Below are 17,488 nucleotides of genomic sequence, written 5' to 3' on the forward strand. Positions count from 1 at the left end.
TGTTTATTTTCTTGATAGCAAACTTTGATGCCCCAAAGTTTTTAATATTGAGGAAGTCCAATTTATTCGTATTTGCTGTGTTGCCTTTGCTTTTAGTGCTGTGTGCAAGAAATTGTTGCCAAATCATGTCATGCAGATTTCTACCTGTAGTTTCTTCCAAGAGTTTTTATAATTTTAGCTCTTACATTTAGGTCTTTTGATGCATTTTGAGTTAATTTTTATTAATTTTATGTATAGTACCATGTAAGGGTCCAATTTTATTATTTTGAATATTGATATCCAGTTTTCCCAGCATCATTTGTTGAAAAAATTGTCTTTTCCCATTGAATTGTCTTGGCACTCTTGGTGAAAATCAGTAGCAATGTATGGGAGGGTTTACTTCTGAGCTCTCTATTCTATTTTATTGTTCTGTATGTCTGTCTGTATGCTGGTACCACACCATTTTGATTACTGTCAATTTATAATAACTTTTGAATTCATGAACTGTGAGAGTTCTGACTTCGTTTCTTTTTTAAAAGATTAGGCTGGGTGCGGTGGATCACGCCTGTAATCCTAGCACTTTGGGAGGCTGAGGTGGGCAGATCATGAGGTCAGGAGATCGAGACCATCCTGGCTAACATGATGAAACCCTGTCTCTACTAAAAATATGAAAAATTAGCCAGGTGTGGTGGCTGGGGCCTGTAGTCCCAGCTACTTGGGAAGCTGAGGCAGGAGAATGGCATGAACCTGGGAGGCAGAGCTTGCAGTGAGGCCAGATCGCGCCACTGCACTCCAGCCTGGGTGACAGTGCAAGACTCCATCTCAAAAAAAAAAAAAAAGAAAAAGAAAAAAAAAATTGTTTTAGCTGCTCAGTGTCCCTTGGAATGCCGTATGAACTTTAGGATGGGTTTGTCTATTTCTGCAAAAAAAAAAAAAAAAAACACACTCCTGGGATTTTGTTAGGGATTACATTGAATCTGTAAATTACTTTGTATAATATTGTCATCTTATCAATATTAAGTCTTCCAGTCCATACACACATGATGTCTTGTCATTTATTTGTGCCTTCTTTAATTTATTTTCACAATGTTTTGTTGTTTACAGTGTATAAGTATTTGCCTTCTGGTTAAATTTATAACTATTTTATTCTTTTTGATGCCTTCTTAAATGAAATTACCTTCTTAATTTTCTTTTTGTTCATTGTTAACATATAGACATGTAATTGATTTTTGTGTGTTGCTTTTGGATCCTGCAATGTTGCTGAATTCATTTATTAGGACTAACTTTTTTTTTTTTTTTTTTTGAGACAGAGTCTAGCTCTGTCACTGAGGTTGGAGTGCAGTGGTGTGACCTCGGCTCACTGCAACTACTGCCTCCTGGGTTCAAGCAATTCTCTGCCTCAGCCTCCTGAGTAGCTGGGATCACAGGCACCCACCACCATGCCTGGTCAATTTTTGTATTTTTAGTAGACATAGGGTTTTACCATTTTGGCCAGGCTAGTCTTGAACTCCTGACCTCAGGTAATCTGCCTGCCTCGGCCTCCCAAAGTGCTGAGGACTAACTTTTTTAAGTTAAAAAAGCTTTAGGGTTTTCATGTAATCTGTGAACAGAGATAAATTTACTTCTTTTTTTCCAGTTTTGATGTTTTTAATTTCTTTTTCTTGACTAATTGCCCTGGGTAGAACTTTCAATGCTCTTTTGAATGGAAGTGGTAAAGTAGGCATTCTGTTATTTTTCTAGATAGGCGCTTTAACCAGCTAAGCCATGGTGCCAGCACAACTCTGTTGTATTTCATGATCTTAGAGCAAAAAAAAAAAAAAAAAAAAAAAAAACTTTCAGCCTTTCTCAATTACTATATTATTAGCTGCAAAGGGTCATATATGGTCTTTATCATATCAAAGAGATGCCCTTCTATTTGTATTTTATTGAGTGTGATTATAAAGGGTGTTAAATTTTGTCAAATGCTTTTTTCCTGCATCAAGAGATTATTATATTTTCTCTTTATTAATGTGATGTATTATATTGATTGATTTTCCTATGTCAAACCATCCTTGCATTCCAGAAATAAATTCCATCTGGTCATGGCATATAATCCTTTTAATGTGCTGTTGAATGCTCTTTGTTACTATTTTATTGAGGACTTTTCATCAACATTGATATGGTTGGCTATGTGTCCCCACCCAAATCTCATCTCAAATTGTAATTTCCATGTATCAAGGGAGGGACCTGGTGGGAGGTGATTGGACCATGTGGGTGATTCACCCATACTGTTCTCATGATAGAGTGAGTTACCATGAATTCTGATGGTTTTATAAGTAGCAGTTTCCCCGCCCTTTTCTCTCCTACTGACTTGTGAAGAAGGTGGCTGCTTCCCCTTCCACCATAATTGTAAGTTTCCTGAGGCCTTCCAAGCCATGCAGAACTATGAGTCAATTAAACCTCTTTTCTTTTTAAATTACCCAATCTCAGGAAGTCTTTATAGCAGTGTGATAATGGACAAATACAAACAATAATGGACTAATACAAACATTCATCTCTCTACCCTTATGGTTAGAGAGAGAATTTAGAAGAAAGAGCAAAATAGAGGAAGAGAAGGAGGAGGAGAGAAAAAAAAATGTCCACAATTAATATTCACAAGTACTAAAGTTGAACTGACAAAATGTTGGCTGAGTAGTTGCCTGAGGAATGGTAGGGTTTTTGGCAAGGTAGGTAAGGGTCTGGTTGAGAAGAGAGGAATTAAGAAAGATTCCATCATTTGCGAATGGGAAATTCAGAGAATGCATTTGTCAGTTATTGGGATAAAGAAACCATGAGAATGGGAAACAGAGGAAGGAATATGAAGAGTAAAATTTGGATATCATAATTAAATTTAACTGTCAGATAGCCAAGAGGAGATACTGAATAGGTAGTCAGATACAATAGCTAGAGGACAGAATGTTAGTGCATTCTGGAGGTATAAATTTGTGGTCATAACTACATATTATATTTCATCAAATTCAAAATACACATTTTCACAGGCTAAAAATCTCTGAAATTAGAACACATCCTGTAACATGTGGCATGCCATAAAATGACAGCAGATTTTTTCTTTGATAGGCGCTTACAATAATGGTATATCTTACAGATAGTAAAATTTTAGGTATGAAACTATAGGGTAGATCATATATAAAACTATGAAATTAGATGAGGTATTCAGGAGAATGAGTGATTTTTTAAAAATATAAATTTAAGCCCTGTACACTCCAGACTTTAAGAGTCTGGAAGGTAACAAGAAGACCTAAAAGGAAAAACCACTGAGATAACTGAGATAGGATGACAACAAAAAGAATCCAGTGTCCTGAAAGACAAAAATAATGTATCTTGGGAAGAAGGGCATGATTAACACTGTTAAATCCTAATGATATGTTGCCTATAATGGATTGGAAATTAGTAACTTTTACAACATAGGTGACCTTGATAAGAATAGCATTAAGAATAATAAAAATTGAAACCTTCTCAAAAGAGGAGGATGAGGGAGAAGAGGAAAAAGTGGAGAGATAATTTAGCTAAAAAAGAAAGAGCAAAATAGAGGAAGAGAATGAGGAGGAGAGGAAAAAAACATGTCCACAATTAATATTCACAAGTACTAAAGTTGAACTGACAAAATGTTGGCTGAGTAGCTGGCTGAGGAATAGTAGACAGAAAAGTGTCCCAATAAGCCAAAATACAGAAAAGTAGTAGCTGAGAAATAGATCTGTTGGTCTTTGGTAATAGTGGTTGAGTACAGTGTATGTCTTTGCAGTGAACATGGACCCATAACTTGAATGGGATAAGAATGCTTTAGGGAGAAGAGATGCAGCAACAAGCAAACTTGTTGGTTTAGCAACATTTTAGCAGAGATTAAAAGGGTGTTGTGAGTATTCACAGTACTGTGGGAAATACAAGATGACTGCTGCTAAAATAAGCATGTATACCCAGTCATGGTCAGTATTAGATTAAGACAAAAAGGAATAGTTTCTGATTGCAAACAACTGGTTGCAGTTCGAGTGTTGTGGTCAACAACAAGGCTTTGCCTTAGAGCTACAGAGCTTTAAGTGAATTCTGGAGAGGAAACTAATCATTTTTCTTTTGTGAATACTTTTCAAAGTTATTTTTACTGTTTGAAATCAAAGAAGCACATAGATGTTGGAATTCTTGGTAGGCATCTTGCTGCTACCAGTACTAAGAATGGCCCAAAGTAAGAAGAGAAGAAAAATAAAATTGAGCCATCAAATCAATCAACATTAAAGTTTCTTATTGTGAATGGTCTGAAAATATAAGCCAATACACAAGTGTCTTTATGGTTTGAAAGGTTGAAAAGGCTTTTCTATGACATGCAATTTGTCATAATACCAATCATCATCCTTGTGATAGAAATAATTTAGCACATTCATGTTTTTCCTTCTAACATTTTGTTTGGCTTATTTTGTCATCTTGTTTTATATTCTGTCTTTTTCGTATGTCCTAACTATATATTTTGTTTTGTTTTATCTGTAGATTTCTTAGAAGTGACAAAGTATCTGTTAAGACTTTATATTTTATAAGGATGAAATTCTTAAGCATTTATTTTACTGTATTCCATCATGTGAAAACATACAGTTTCTTGGGTTATAGATATTCCATTTAAATATTTATATATTTTAATCTGTTCCATTCTGCTCTTTTATAGAACGGAATTGTGCGGCATGATGCAAATACTGATATCTTTAGTTTCTCATGCTGCATCGTTATAAAATAATGTCTGTGTACTATGTTTTCATAAACCATGTCAATGAATTTATTTTAATGATTTATTTATATAAAGTCCTGTGCTGTCAATAATTTTCTGAATTGGATGCTAGAAATAGCTCATCAAACTTTCAACTTTGACTATAGTTGAAGAAATTCCTGATAAATGGGATATACATACTATCTTTCCACTATTTTAGGATAGAACATATCCTGTTTGTCTTGAGATATTTTTTCTTTCTTTTATAGACATTGATCATCTAAAAGAGATTTGATGGAAAGAATAGTCACGTAAAAGTGATTTTGTCCATCTTACCAGAGATTCAATGTGATTTATATTAATTATGAATGGCACCTGGTGTTATCAAACAACCAGTGAAATGTACAATATTTCTTCCTGGAAATTGTTCTTATCTACCACATACTGGCTTTATTTGTTTATTTACTTTTTTCAAAGTGCAGACTTTTGAATGAAGTTTATTAAATTGTAGGTAAACATAGGATTGTTCATAAACATGATTTGACTGCAGTGCATATCACAGATATATGTGATAGTATTATCAAAGCTGATTATTTTCTATTTCTGCTATAGTACAGCAACATCTTGTCTCTCACTACCTCAGTCAGGAAGTAGGAAAAAGTGAAGCTGAGAATTGTGAAAATGGATGTAAAACATCCATACCAATTCTTTCACTTAAAAAAAAATTTTTTTAAAGACCCTTCAGAGGCTCACTCAGAACCTATTTACGCTTATTATGAATACAGTTTGAACAATTTGTATATTTGATTTTTCTAGTCAGTGATTGGCTTTAGATGGGCCTTCTTTAAAATGGTCTGAGACCTATTTTCTTGTTGTTTGTCTTCTTATGAAAGTGTATTAAAATCTAGGTTTATCCAATAAACCTAGATTTGTGATGACCTTTCCATTATGAAATGATTATTTGTTATTAACAAATTTCAGACATAAATTCTTTAAATATCAAGTTTACTTGTGTTTAAAATATAATTCATTTTTCTGGGTTAGTAAGTGAATGATGAAGAACACATTAAGTAGCATAAATATAAAAATAGCAGGTCTACCATCTTCCTGAAAATTAAATACTTCATTTTCTCTGTTTTATGCCTTTTATGAATGCTCTAATGTAAGTTAGAGTATCTTTAATTTTTTTCTAAAGGCTAATGCTATATTTTTTAATGGAAGTTTAGCTATACATATCTGTATCTGTGGAATTACGGATGAATTAAAAGGCACAAATTTAAAAATGTTGTTTTCAATCTTAAAATATATCAGTAATGAAAGACAGTAAAATCTTAGAATATCCATGTTAGTCTTCTGAGATGTAGAGAAATCCTATACCCTTCAGCATTTAATGTGTTTCTCAGTTTAAGAACTATTTAGGTACGTATGTGCTATATATTAGAATACCTAATGAATTTTGCCTGATAACATCAATATTGGTTTTCTGTAAATTTAAAGATAAAGGTAGATAAGTTCACGCTTTGCTTTTAGTTATTTTTCTAGGACTGTGGCCCAATATTTAAAGGAAAGTCAGCAAAATATAGCTAATAAGATAATATTTTATTAAATTATAAAAATTACATTGTTATATCATAACTAATTCAGCAATGAAACTGATTAAGTGCTAAAGAGATAATGTTTTTAAGCCAATCTTTCCTAATTCCTAACTTTGAAGCTTGTATCTGAAACCTACAACTCTGTGACCTATGGCAGTGAATATTATTAACCTCTCTCAGAGCTTTATTGTTCTTATCTTGGAAAAGGAGATAATATTAGTTGTTTTGAAGGCTAAATGAGTTAAGGTAGGATCCTTGGAATGATTACAGGCACACAGTACATAATAAACAGTCAGTATTTTATCTTGCTGATTCTGATATTTTACTTTTTTTTTTGTTGTTGTTGTTTTTTGAGATGTCAGGCTGGAGTACAATGGCATAATCTCAGCTCACTACAACCTCCGTCTCCTGGGTTCAAGCGATTCTCTTGCCTTAGCATTCCAAGTACCTGGGACTACAGGCATGTGCCACCACATCTGGCTAATTGTTTGTATTTTTAGTAGGGACAGGGTTTCACCATGTTAGCGAGGATGGTTTCAAACTCCTGACCTCGTGATCCGCCTGCCTCGGCCTCCCAAAGTGCTGGGATTACAGGCATGAGCCACCGCACCTGACATATTTTCCACTTTTACAAATAGAAGTCCGTGGAATTATTTGTTGAAGGTTTCACATCTAACATGTGACATACTTAGCATTTTCAACAAGATCTGTTTGAAACACAGAATTTATGTTTGGTTTGCGGTGCCTTTTAAGGGCAGTGCATGCTATTAACGAATCTGAAAGACAAGAAAAGCTGTAAGAAGAAAGAGAAGTCAAACACCTGAAAAACCCTCAAATTGAGTAATCCTTTCCTGAAGAATCAGAGTGGCTCTGAGTTGTACTTGAGAAAAGACATCTGGTCAGTGGATTTAGTGTGTCAGTCCTGAAAAAAACTTTTTGTAGGAAGCTCAAGTTGGGCTTATTTGTGGAATTATATTTTAAAATATGCCATTTGAATTGTGGCATCTTGCTGTTAGAGATTTGTACGAGAGAAATAAATACAGTTTGAAAAGAATATTATTGATGGTAACATAATGACAAGAAGGATTTAAGTATCTTTGCTCTAAACCACAAATACCTATAGCTATTCCACTTAACAGAAAATAAATAAGTGCGTGCGTGTATGTGTGGCTAATCAGCCAGTTCTTTCCCACAAATTTAAATGCAATACCTGTCACATAGCATTTAAGGCAGCTGTAGATATACAATTTAAGTGCTCTAATCTATTATTCTGTTTTCCTTGTCGATTCCCCAGTAGAACAGCCTACTTAGCTTTTTTTCTCCCATGCCTATTTGAAGATTAACATATGTATAGTATGAGAAAAGCCAGCTTTTAAATTTCAGGTTCTGCTCTGCCTTTCCAAAGGATAATTGTTAATTTATAGCATTTGTGTTTTAATTTTGTTTAACACCAAATAAGGGATAAAAGATTTCAAAAGAGTTACCTTAATCCGAATTCTTATTAAAAAATACTTTTGAGCCAGGCGCAGTGGCTCATGCCTGTAATCCCAGCACTCTGGGAGGCCAAGGGCGAATCATGAGGTCAGGAGTTCGAGACGAGCCCAACCAACACGGTGAAACTCCGTCTCTACTGAAAATTAGCCGGGTCTGGTGGTACATGCCTGTAATCCCAGCTACTCGGGAGGCTGAGGCCGGAGAATCGTTTGAACCCTGTGGGGCAGAGGTTTCAGTGAGCTGAGATTGCGCCACTGCACTCCAGCCTGAGTGAGACTCCATCTCAAATAATAATAATAAATAAATAAAAATAATAATAAATACTTTTATGCTTTTGCAATTAAAATTAAGAAATTTTAATTTCCTCTATAAACTGCCCAAATTTATTACTAAAAAATGAACATTTTCATAAGAAGCATATTTGAATTCTCCACGTGAAACTTTTAAAACCTAATAGAGAAACTTTTAATTTTATTTCTTTCCATATTTAAAATATATAACATCATATATATAATGTGTATATGTAGATAGATATGGTGTGTGTATATATATATATATATATATATATACATACACAAAAGATGCTACATGTTACAATTGTTACATATGCATATAAACATACATAAAAATGTAGTACAACATTTTATTTAATGGTATGAACACGGTCATTTTAATCTTGTAAGTCAGTAAACATTTCAAATCTTGCATTACATCATTTTTTAAACTAATAATGTTCTTATATGAACATTTTGATTTACCTCATATTTTGTTATTTAAAATGTTGCAATTAATTTTGTACTATCATGAAAAAAGAAATTCATATATATTAGTAGTAACTATTTGCATGTATTTAATCATTGATTTGATTGCACAGATTTTTACATGTTATCCATTTAACTTTCCATTCATATCTTCAACTTATTTTTCCCTGGAGCTCCAGTTTCATTTTTTATTAAAATCTCCCTATATATTAAGGCAACCACACTCTATCTTAAAAACTAAATATGGCATAAATTAAAACACAATACAAATAAAAGCTAAAATTCATTTTTTATCGTCATATGTATTCAAGACGTATTTTACCTCTAGTTTACTATTGGCCTTTAATTGTGTTTGTTATGTTGGCATAAAGGTTTTTTTTTGCATAGTCAAAACACATACTTTTTTATGGCTTCTTTTTTAGATTTTATATTTGGAAGGTTATATTCTAAGTCAATGCTAAAGAAGAAAATACCTTTCTTATTAGATTTCAGTGATTTCACTTTTATATAGTTCTTACAGTTTAATGAACTCATGGAAATATTCATTGGCTTAGTAATAGTAGCTGTAAATTCGTTTTTTAATGCTACTTTCATAAGATCATAAGGAGATAACAGTGGGTGGGTGATTACTTGAAACAGATTTTTGGAGAAGTCATTAATTAAATATTAATTCATTAATTAAAGAAACAATGTATGTCAATAGTAGTTTGTAAACTTTAGATCACTAAATGTTAGTTGCCATTATTATTAATACTAAATGTTCTTTCTTTTTTTTTCTTCTCTTGTCACTAGTGATGAATGCCTGTAGCACTAAATTATATTTCCCTTTCTGTAAACTGATTGAAGAGAAAAGCTGTAGAAGAGTAGTGGAAGGGAGTATCAGGTATTTGTGGCAGGGCTTATTTTACTTAATCCTTTGGAATATACAAGTGTATAGCTTATCAAGGTTAATTATTTTATTTTAGTAAATAGTTTCTGTTATTTTTCTTTTCTACATGTAATACATTTTTTGAAGGGGAAAACTCAATGAAGTATGTACCTGATTTAGCATTAAAGATTCTTGTCTATTGATATCTTAGCACATGTTTATCACCTTTGTTATTGATAGGCAAACTACAAGTTACTAGTAGATATAGATTGAATTTAATTAAAATTAAAATAATGTATTTTACATATTAAATAATCCAAATATATTAACAAAAAATTTCCAACAAATAATCAATATTTTTAAATAAACAATATTTATACTGAAAATTATAGTTAGTTGATTTTACAATCTTTAAATAACTTTTACATATTTAACCTGAAAATGAACAGTTTCAAGCTTTTTCTGGTATTAGTATATAAGAGTTAAAGTAAGTCTGTTGAAACTCTATTAACTGCTAACTGTAAAAATTAACCAATCATTAAATAAAATATCACTTTGCATTAATACAATTTTGACATAATGAAGAGGCAATTTTTTTAACTTTTTTTAACTCCCTAGAAAACAAAGTATATATTATGGCTATATGTCCTATGTTGCAGCTCAACAACAAGGATATAAAACCCATTTGGTAAAGTTTAATGTGAGAAGTTATTGTTTCCATCCTTATGTTTTTCTCCTGTTTCCAAAGACTGAGCCTTCCCTATGAATCTAAGAGTGTAGTTAATGTCTGAGGCCTCTTTAGCTGGCACAAGTCTCTCTCCTAAAAAAATATCTAAAGTATAATTAAAAAAATAAATAAAATAAAACATACCAAGAGTAACCCCTCACCTTTAAGGGGTAAATGTGTGTTATCTTTTCAATTATTGTTCATGAAGCAATTATTTTCCCTACAGCACTCTGTGAAATCAGGAACATTTGCAATCCAAATAGTAGTTTGCAAAATGCTGTTCCTCGCCCAGGTAGGCACATATGATAAATGATGTGCCAAAAGTTTTTCTCCTAACGCAGCAACTTCAGCTAATTTGGATTTTCTAAACTTGGTATTATCTTATGTTAATGTAGTATACACAGTGATGTTAATTATTTAATGTTATACATATTACAATGTCTGCCTCGTGCTTTCTCTAAAGATTATTCTTGTCCCAAGGACCTGAATCCTTGGTAAACAGGAAGTGCTCAGTGTATAATTTTTGAATGAAATACTTAGATAAACATTTGGAAATTTTAGATAAAGTTATTATCTTATTTATAAAAATACCAATCTTTTATTCAGCACATTCATGCTTTTCAGTTAGCCTTTTTAAGAGCCCTAGAGCATATACTGGTTTTCATCCTCAGTCACACAAAAACACTTTTCACAAAAATAAGTAATCCACCAGTAATTAAATATCTTCTTATCTCCTTGGCCTACCTCTCTTAAGGAAGAGGAAAGAAAAAGATCATGAGTAGCCAGTGCATACCTTGCCAAGAGCTCACTGATTACTTCAGGCTGACACTCAGCCAGATCTAAGTCTTCTTCACTAAGTCACAGGAATTCAACTTCAGCATCCTGATGAAGTAGTCACAGAAAGTAGAGCTAGAGCTAGGAAAGCTATAGAATTTCTTCCTGGGGAATGTATTTTACTACAGTATATAAGCCATGACTAAAAATTCGACATGTATTTTGTAGGTGAATGAATGCTTTTAAAGGAAATTTAAACAAGAAAATTTAAAAAAGGCTGGATTGGTGTTTTAGAGAAGTCTATCTTTATGACTATATTGTGGAAAATGAGTTTGAATGATATAAGATACTAAATAACGAGGCCAATCATTGGAAAAAAAAAAAAAAAAGAAAGAAAATGAGGACTGGACTGAAGTGGAAGCATTAGAAACAACGAATGGAATGGATTTGCCTTGGTAGTAACAGGAGTGAAAGCCCATAGCAAGCCTGAGGTGCTGGCTCTGCTTATTATTTGCATGTAAGCAAAGGCACACAGCATGGGGAAGAGGGTCATTGGGGTAGAGAATTTTCATTTTGCAATTTTTTTTTTTTTTTTTTTTTTTTTTTTTTTTTTGAGACGGAGTCTTGCTCTGTCGCCCAGGCGGGAGTGCAGTGATGCAATCTGGGCTCACTGCAAGCTCCGCCTCCTGGGTTCACACCATTCTCCTGTCTCAGCCTCCCAATTAGCTGGGACTACAGGCATTCGCCACCACACCCAGCTAATTTATTTTTTATTTTTAGTAGAGATGGGGTTTCACTGTGTTAGCCAGAATGGTCTTGATCTCCTGACCTCATGATCCGCCATTCTCGGCCTCCCAAAGTGCTGAGATTACAGATGTGAGCCACCGCACCTGGCCTCATTTTGCAATTTTTAAAGAGTTTTCTGCATTGTAGATGCTGTGGACAATAGTGAATGTAAAAATAAGAATCACACGTAATCTCACTATCCAGAGAAAATTTCCATTTTTCATGAGATGCATGTATTTAAAATCATTTTCTATGCATATCGATGTTTTAAATTAAATTGTGATTGTGCTACATAGGCTTATAAACTTCTCTTTCCACTTAAATTATATTATAAACATCATATTAGTCAGCACTAGTTGCCATAAGAAAATACCATGAATGGAGAGGCATGAACAACAGAAATTTGTTTTCTCACAGTTCTGGAGGTTAGATGTCCAAGATCAAAGAGCCAGCATGAACGTGATCAGGTTCTGGTGATGACTGTCTTCCTGATTTGCAGATGGACCCTTTTTTCTGTGTCCTCACATGACAGGGACAAGTGGAAAGAGGGAGATGGGGAAGAGGGAGTGAAAGAAATGAAGAAAGAGAACAGAAGCCCTTATATCTTCTCTAAATACCACCACATTGGGGGTTAGGCATTAACATATAAATTTGGGGGGACAAGAACATCCAGTTTATAGCAAATATTTTAGTTAATGAGAATATTCTAATTTAGGTCATTAGTTAAAGTCATTATAGAAAACTTCAGAAGGCAAGGGGTAATTGCCTATTTTATTCAGAAGCTAAAGATAGGAATAAGAACTAATTAAAGTATATGTATACCAAAAGTAGGACTCTTTTCTCTGTGAGAGAAAGTTAGTGACTCCCTTGGAGTAAGTTACTTCTTAAATCTGGTCAGCCAAAGATAAGGACAAACATATGTAGTCAAACACACTGAGTTTTATTAATATGCTTCATTCAGCAAGGGAAAATGATACCATAGGAACTATGTAGTATTTCAGAAGGAGTGCTCCAAGAACAATAATTTACAAGATTTGGAGGGAAGACAACATGAGTTAATCTTAGTTAAAATGTAAGTTTTCAAGAATGGATCAAATGTGTAATATAGATGAGTTGGTGCTTTAGTTACTTTATTTTAGAACTCAGGAGTCTTTTTTAGTGGTTTATTCATTTATTTACTTTTTTAACTTCGTATTTGTTGGGTAGAAAGAGCAGGGAGCAGGAGGTAACGATTGGTCAGCTGCTTAATTAATCATAGGTTCACATTATTGCTAACAGGCTTCAGATGTGCCTAATCACAAAAAACACTTGTGCCTGGGTCGTGACTGCCCTCAGCATTCCTTCTGGGTGGCAGACGCAGTCTGCCAGTTTGTTAACAACCTGCGTTTATGAGAACAGTTTGCTGTTTACTCATATAGCCTCCAGTGGTATACTGAGTTGATCACGTCCCTCACTCTTTCGGCCTCCAACAAAAATGTATGCATATATCTACATCTCAAAAAAAAAAAGAAATATTTTGGGAGATTGGGTGATATAAAATTAAATTATGGTCTTGTATTTTTCTTTTACAAAACTAATGAGAGCAACAAGAAGAATAAATGTTATTTCTAGAGGTGGGTAGAGAAGATATGTGCTCTTACATTATTGAGTGCAGTGAATAGCTTACGATGATTAATGATTTTCATAAAACCACCTGAAAGCACTAAAGTATGAATTAAAATGTCTAATGTTTGATGCAATGTCACATTTCAGAGCTGAATGTATGACTTGAATTGGATTGTGCTTAGTTATGGAAACTATGATCTACATCACTCAGAACAAGGAAAGTTAACACATATTTTTATTTCTTAAAATCAGTTGCGAAATGTGAGAGAATGACAACCTCAAATCTACAAACCTTTCGGTTCTCAAAAATGCTTTATGTATGAAAGCAAATGATTATCTGAAATAGCAGCATGGGAGGTACATTGTAATTGGAATCTATTTCCTTCAGTAATCCTTGGGGTTTCATAGAATTTGTGGCAAATATCTCATGTTACAGAACTGTAACATGAGTGTCAGAAGATCATCTAGTATAGCATTTTACTCACCTATATCAATCTCAGAATGTCATCCAGATGACACATTTTTCAGCCATCCCCAAACTCAGCATTCCTCCAACTGGAAAAAATGACGTTTAGAACACACCTAGTTGACACACAGCCTTCCTTTGTAGCCTTCTTTCTAGGGACCGTGGCCTTGGTAAAAGGCCATTTGATTGTTGGGCAAGGCTACTAAAAAGTAGTTAGAAACAAACCAAAATCATTCTTTTAACTACTGTAGTCTAAGTCCATTTTGTTTGTTTATGAATTGTCAAAGATAGCTGAGAAAGAAATTTCAGCAGTAGTTATCCTATAATAGAGACGTTCTCAACGGGGACAACAGCTCCCTCTTAAATTACTTTGGAAATCTTTAGGAGACTTGTAGTTTGTCACAATGATTGTGGTGCATTCATGACATTTTGTGATTAGGGACCAAAGATGTCAGACAGATGCAAAAAGCAGAATATTTCTGTACATGGAATAATTGATCCATGCCCCACCAACATTGTTCATTGTCCCATTGGACATTCATTTAGATAAACAAAACACTAATAATTATATAAGCCCTAATTCTAACATGTATAATCACAAAATAATTTCTCATGGCTTAATACACACAGCATCCCCCAAGTAATATAATAAACCACTAAGCAGTTGTAAAAATAAAAAGAAGAAAAATCTATGTGGTCAATATTCAATATTTATTTTACATGTAAAAGCTACTTGTATAATAGTGTAAATATTAGACTCCATTTTATGCAAAAATATGGTTAAATAAGAATATATATTTATTTTCATGTATATACATACATATACATATGTATATAAAAAAATACTGGAAGAACATACAAAAAACTAAGAAGTATTACCTATGGATAAGCATGAAGGGTGACTGGGCAAATAAATGACAGTGGCAATGAGAGAAAATCATAAGTAAAAAAAAAATACGTGTATAGTTTTATTAAAGTCATGAGTGCATTGCCTGTTAAGTATTAAGTAAAAGCAATATGCATCAACAACCTATCTTTATGTTTGTTTTGTTTCAATATCTTACTGGGTTTTCTAAAAATAATAATAAATATTAGGCTTATATCAGACTTCTCAGTAATACTGAATTCCATAAGAGCAATTTCTGTGGCATTTCAATGAAAAGTAGTTAACCCCCAAATGTTTGCTGATTTAAGCATTTTTTTACATGTGAAAGCAATAAAAATAAAATATTCATTGCTCCTAAAATATGATTTCTAAAAAAAAAAAAAATTTTAACTATTTTCAAGAGATAAAGCAAAATAGGAACTCAAAAAGGGAGAGGACATAATTCATATGGCATTAATTTTTACTACACCATCAATTTATGCCAAGTTAATTGTAGATAGTAACATTAGAAATCCAAATTATCCAGATTTGACTCTTCATGTACTTTTACAGAGAGTGATCTAGTAAAACTCATTCAGTTTTGGGGGCCTCAATTTTACTAATGTCATTAAGATGACAGTTATTTTGTAGTTATGTTTTTAGAATATAATAAAATATTTGTTAAAGGATTTGAAAATCCATTGGGTAATGTCTTTATAGCATTTTTATACCATCCTCTCCATTCTACTCCCAATATATTTCTAACTCATTTTCTCTGCCTGTGATACAAAGTTTTACCCTTCCTAGTTAACAATATTTTCTGTACCTTGGAAAGCTCATCTTCTGCCTACCCAATTTTTCCTGATGAAATTAGACATCATTAATGAATTACAACTGACTTTTAAATATTATCTGAAATTATGTCATCACATTATTATATATTAGTTTATTATGAATGCATTAATATATGTGATCCATTTATTACTTTGCTATAGTTATATCATATGAAAAAATAATGCCCATAAAATGTGTTATTGATGTGGAGAAAAATGTATGACATAATATGTAGAGACAATAAAGTGTTAAAATAGTTTAATTAGAATATTTTCAATTATGTTAAAGTACATCACTGTGATATTCTTTCCAATGATTTATAGCCTCAAACTTATTGTGGCAAGACAGTACGTAAAACCAAATTGAGAGCCATTCATCATAGTATTTAACCAACAATCTTCAAAAGTGTCAAGGTTATGAATGACAAGTAAAGACTAAGGAAAATTACAGACTGCAGAAGATTAAGAAAAAATAACAACCAAATAGTCCTGGAACCAAAATAAAACATTAATGAAAAAATACTGATGTCATGTAAATAATATATGTAGCTTCATTAATGACATCATAACATTAATTCATATTTTTGATCATTGTACACTGGTTATGTAAGATGTTAATAATTGGGGAATTGGAGTGATGTTTTTCTTTACCTTGCACTATGTTTGTTTACCTGCACTATGTTTGAAACTCTTCCTTACTTCTAAATATATTTCATATTAATAAGTTGAACAAATAATAGTTTAGAAAATGTAAAACTATATTAGAAATACTGACGATAAATGCTTAATATTAGTTTTTATTTAACGAATATTGGAATTGGTGGTGATTTCTCCTTACAACATTACAGATACCATATTTTCAAATATTAATTAGCATTGACTAAATGATCAAAATATGTTAATAGGTGAAAAAATAAAAATACGAAGTGTTATGTATAAAATAACACTGCAATTACCACCCTTAGGTACTCATGCCTATAGGAAGAGATTGCCTGAAACCATTCTAGTATCTTATACAACATACATTATATTTAGCTGTTAGGATCCTTGATTTTTTTTTTTTTTTTTTTGGGACGGAGTCTCGCTCTGTCGCCCAGGCTGGAGTGCAGTGGCGCGATCTCGGCTCACTGCAAGCTCCGCCTCCCGGGTTCACGCCATTCTCCTGCCTCAGCCTCCCGAGTAGCTGGGACTACAGGCGCCCACAACCGCGCCCGGCTAATTTTTTGTATTTTTAGTAGAGACGGGGTTTCACCGTGGTCTCGATCTCCTGACCTTGTGATCCGCCCGCCTCGGCCTCCCAAAGTGCTGGGATTACAGGCGTGAGCCACCGCGCCCGGCGATTTTTTTTTTTTTTTTTTTTTTATGCTTGCAGTGTCCTTTGTTTGATAGCTAAACCAGTTGGCCTAAAAGTCTCTTTTGTTGAAACTAAACCAGTTGGCCTAAAAGTCTCTTTTTCAATGGAGAACAGGAGAAATGTTGAACCAACATCCCCATGACATTCCTAATTGCATTAAGGGGAAGATATTATAGACACTTTTCTATTCGTTTTTGTAAACAGTTCATTTTCAAAGTCGATTGTTTCAAAATTACTATAATCAAATAACCTCACCCTGTTGAGTTTCTCTTAGTTTAAGTATTTTTGAAGAATTTTTCAATGTCTCATATTCTCCATTAAAATACTGAATCTATGTTCCTCCATTTTATATTCACCATGAAATATTTAATTACTTTCCTCTGTCAATTTTGTGAATTTTCAAGATGAATTATTTTTTGTTTATTGATATCCTCCATCTTTTCTCCATTTCTTCTGGATAAGGCCCATATTGTCCTTACCATAATAATAATTTCCACTAATTGTGGTGATTTCCACAGGATCATTTTGGCAATTTTTGTTGAATGTTCTCATTTATACAATACTCTGTACATGGGTCCATGGGTGGCTGAGGATTGGATCAGGCCTCTAGACCTGTTTTCAGCTATGTTACTTCTGACTATTTTCAGACATCTCC

At 33.1% G+C, this 17,488-nt stretch overlaps 1 long non-coding RNA gene across 1 annotated transcript in view; it reads left to right on the forward strand.

Annotated features, from left to right (window-relative positions):
* The window catches only part of LOC139358318 (uncharacterized), a 33,223-nt gene extending 17,250 nt beyond the window's left edge, over positions 1-15,973 (forward strand). Inside the window, exons 2-3 of the long non-coding RNA XR_011613080.1 lie at positions 9,348-9,438; positions 15,804-15,973. This is a non-coding gene — a long non-coding RNA (uncharacterized lncRNA). The remainder of the gene's footprint in view (positions 1-9,347; positions 9,439-15,803) is intronic.
* The last annotated feature ends 1,515 nt before the right edge of the window (positions 15,974-17,488 follow it).

Source organism: Macaca nemestrina, chromosome 14 (genome assembly GCF_043159975.1).
Source record: "Macaca nemestrina isolate mMacNem1 chromosome 14, mMacNem.hap1, whole genome shotgun sequence".
In the NCBI taxonomy this organism is placed as follows: Eukaryota; Metazoa; Chordata; class Mammalia; order Primates; family Cercopithecidae; genus Macaca; species Macaca nemestrina.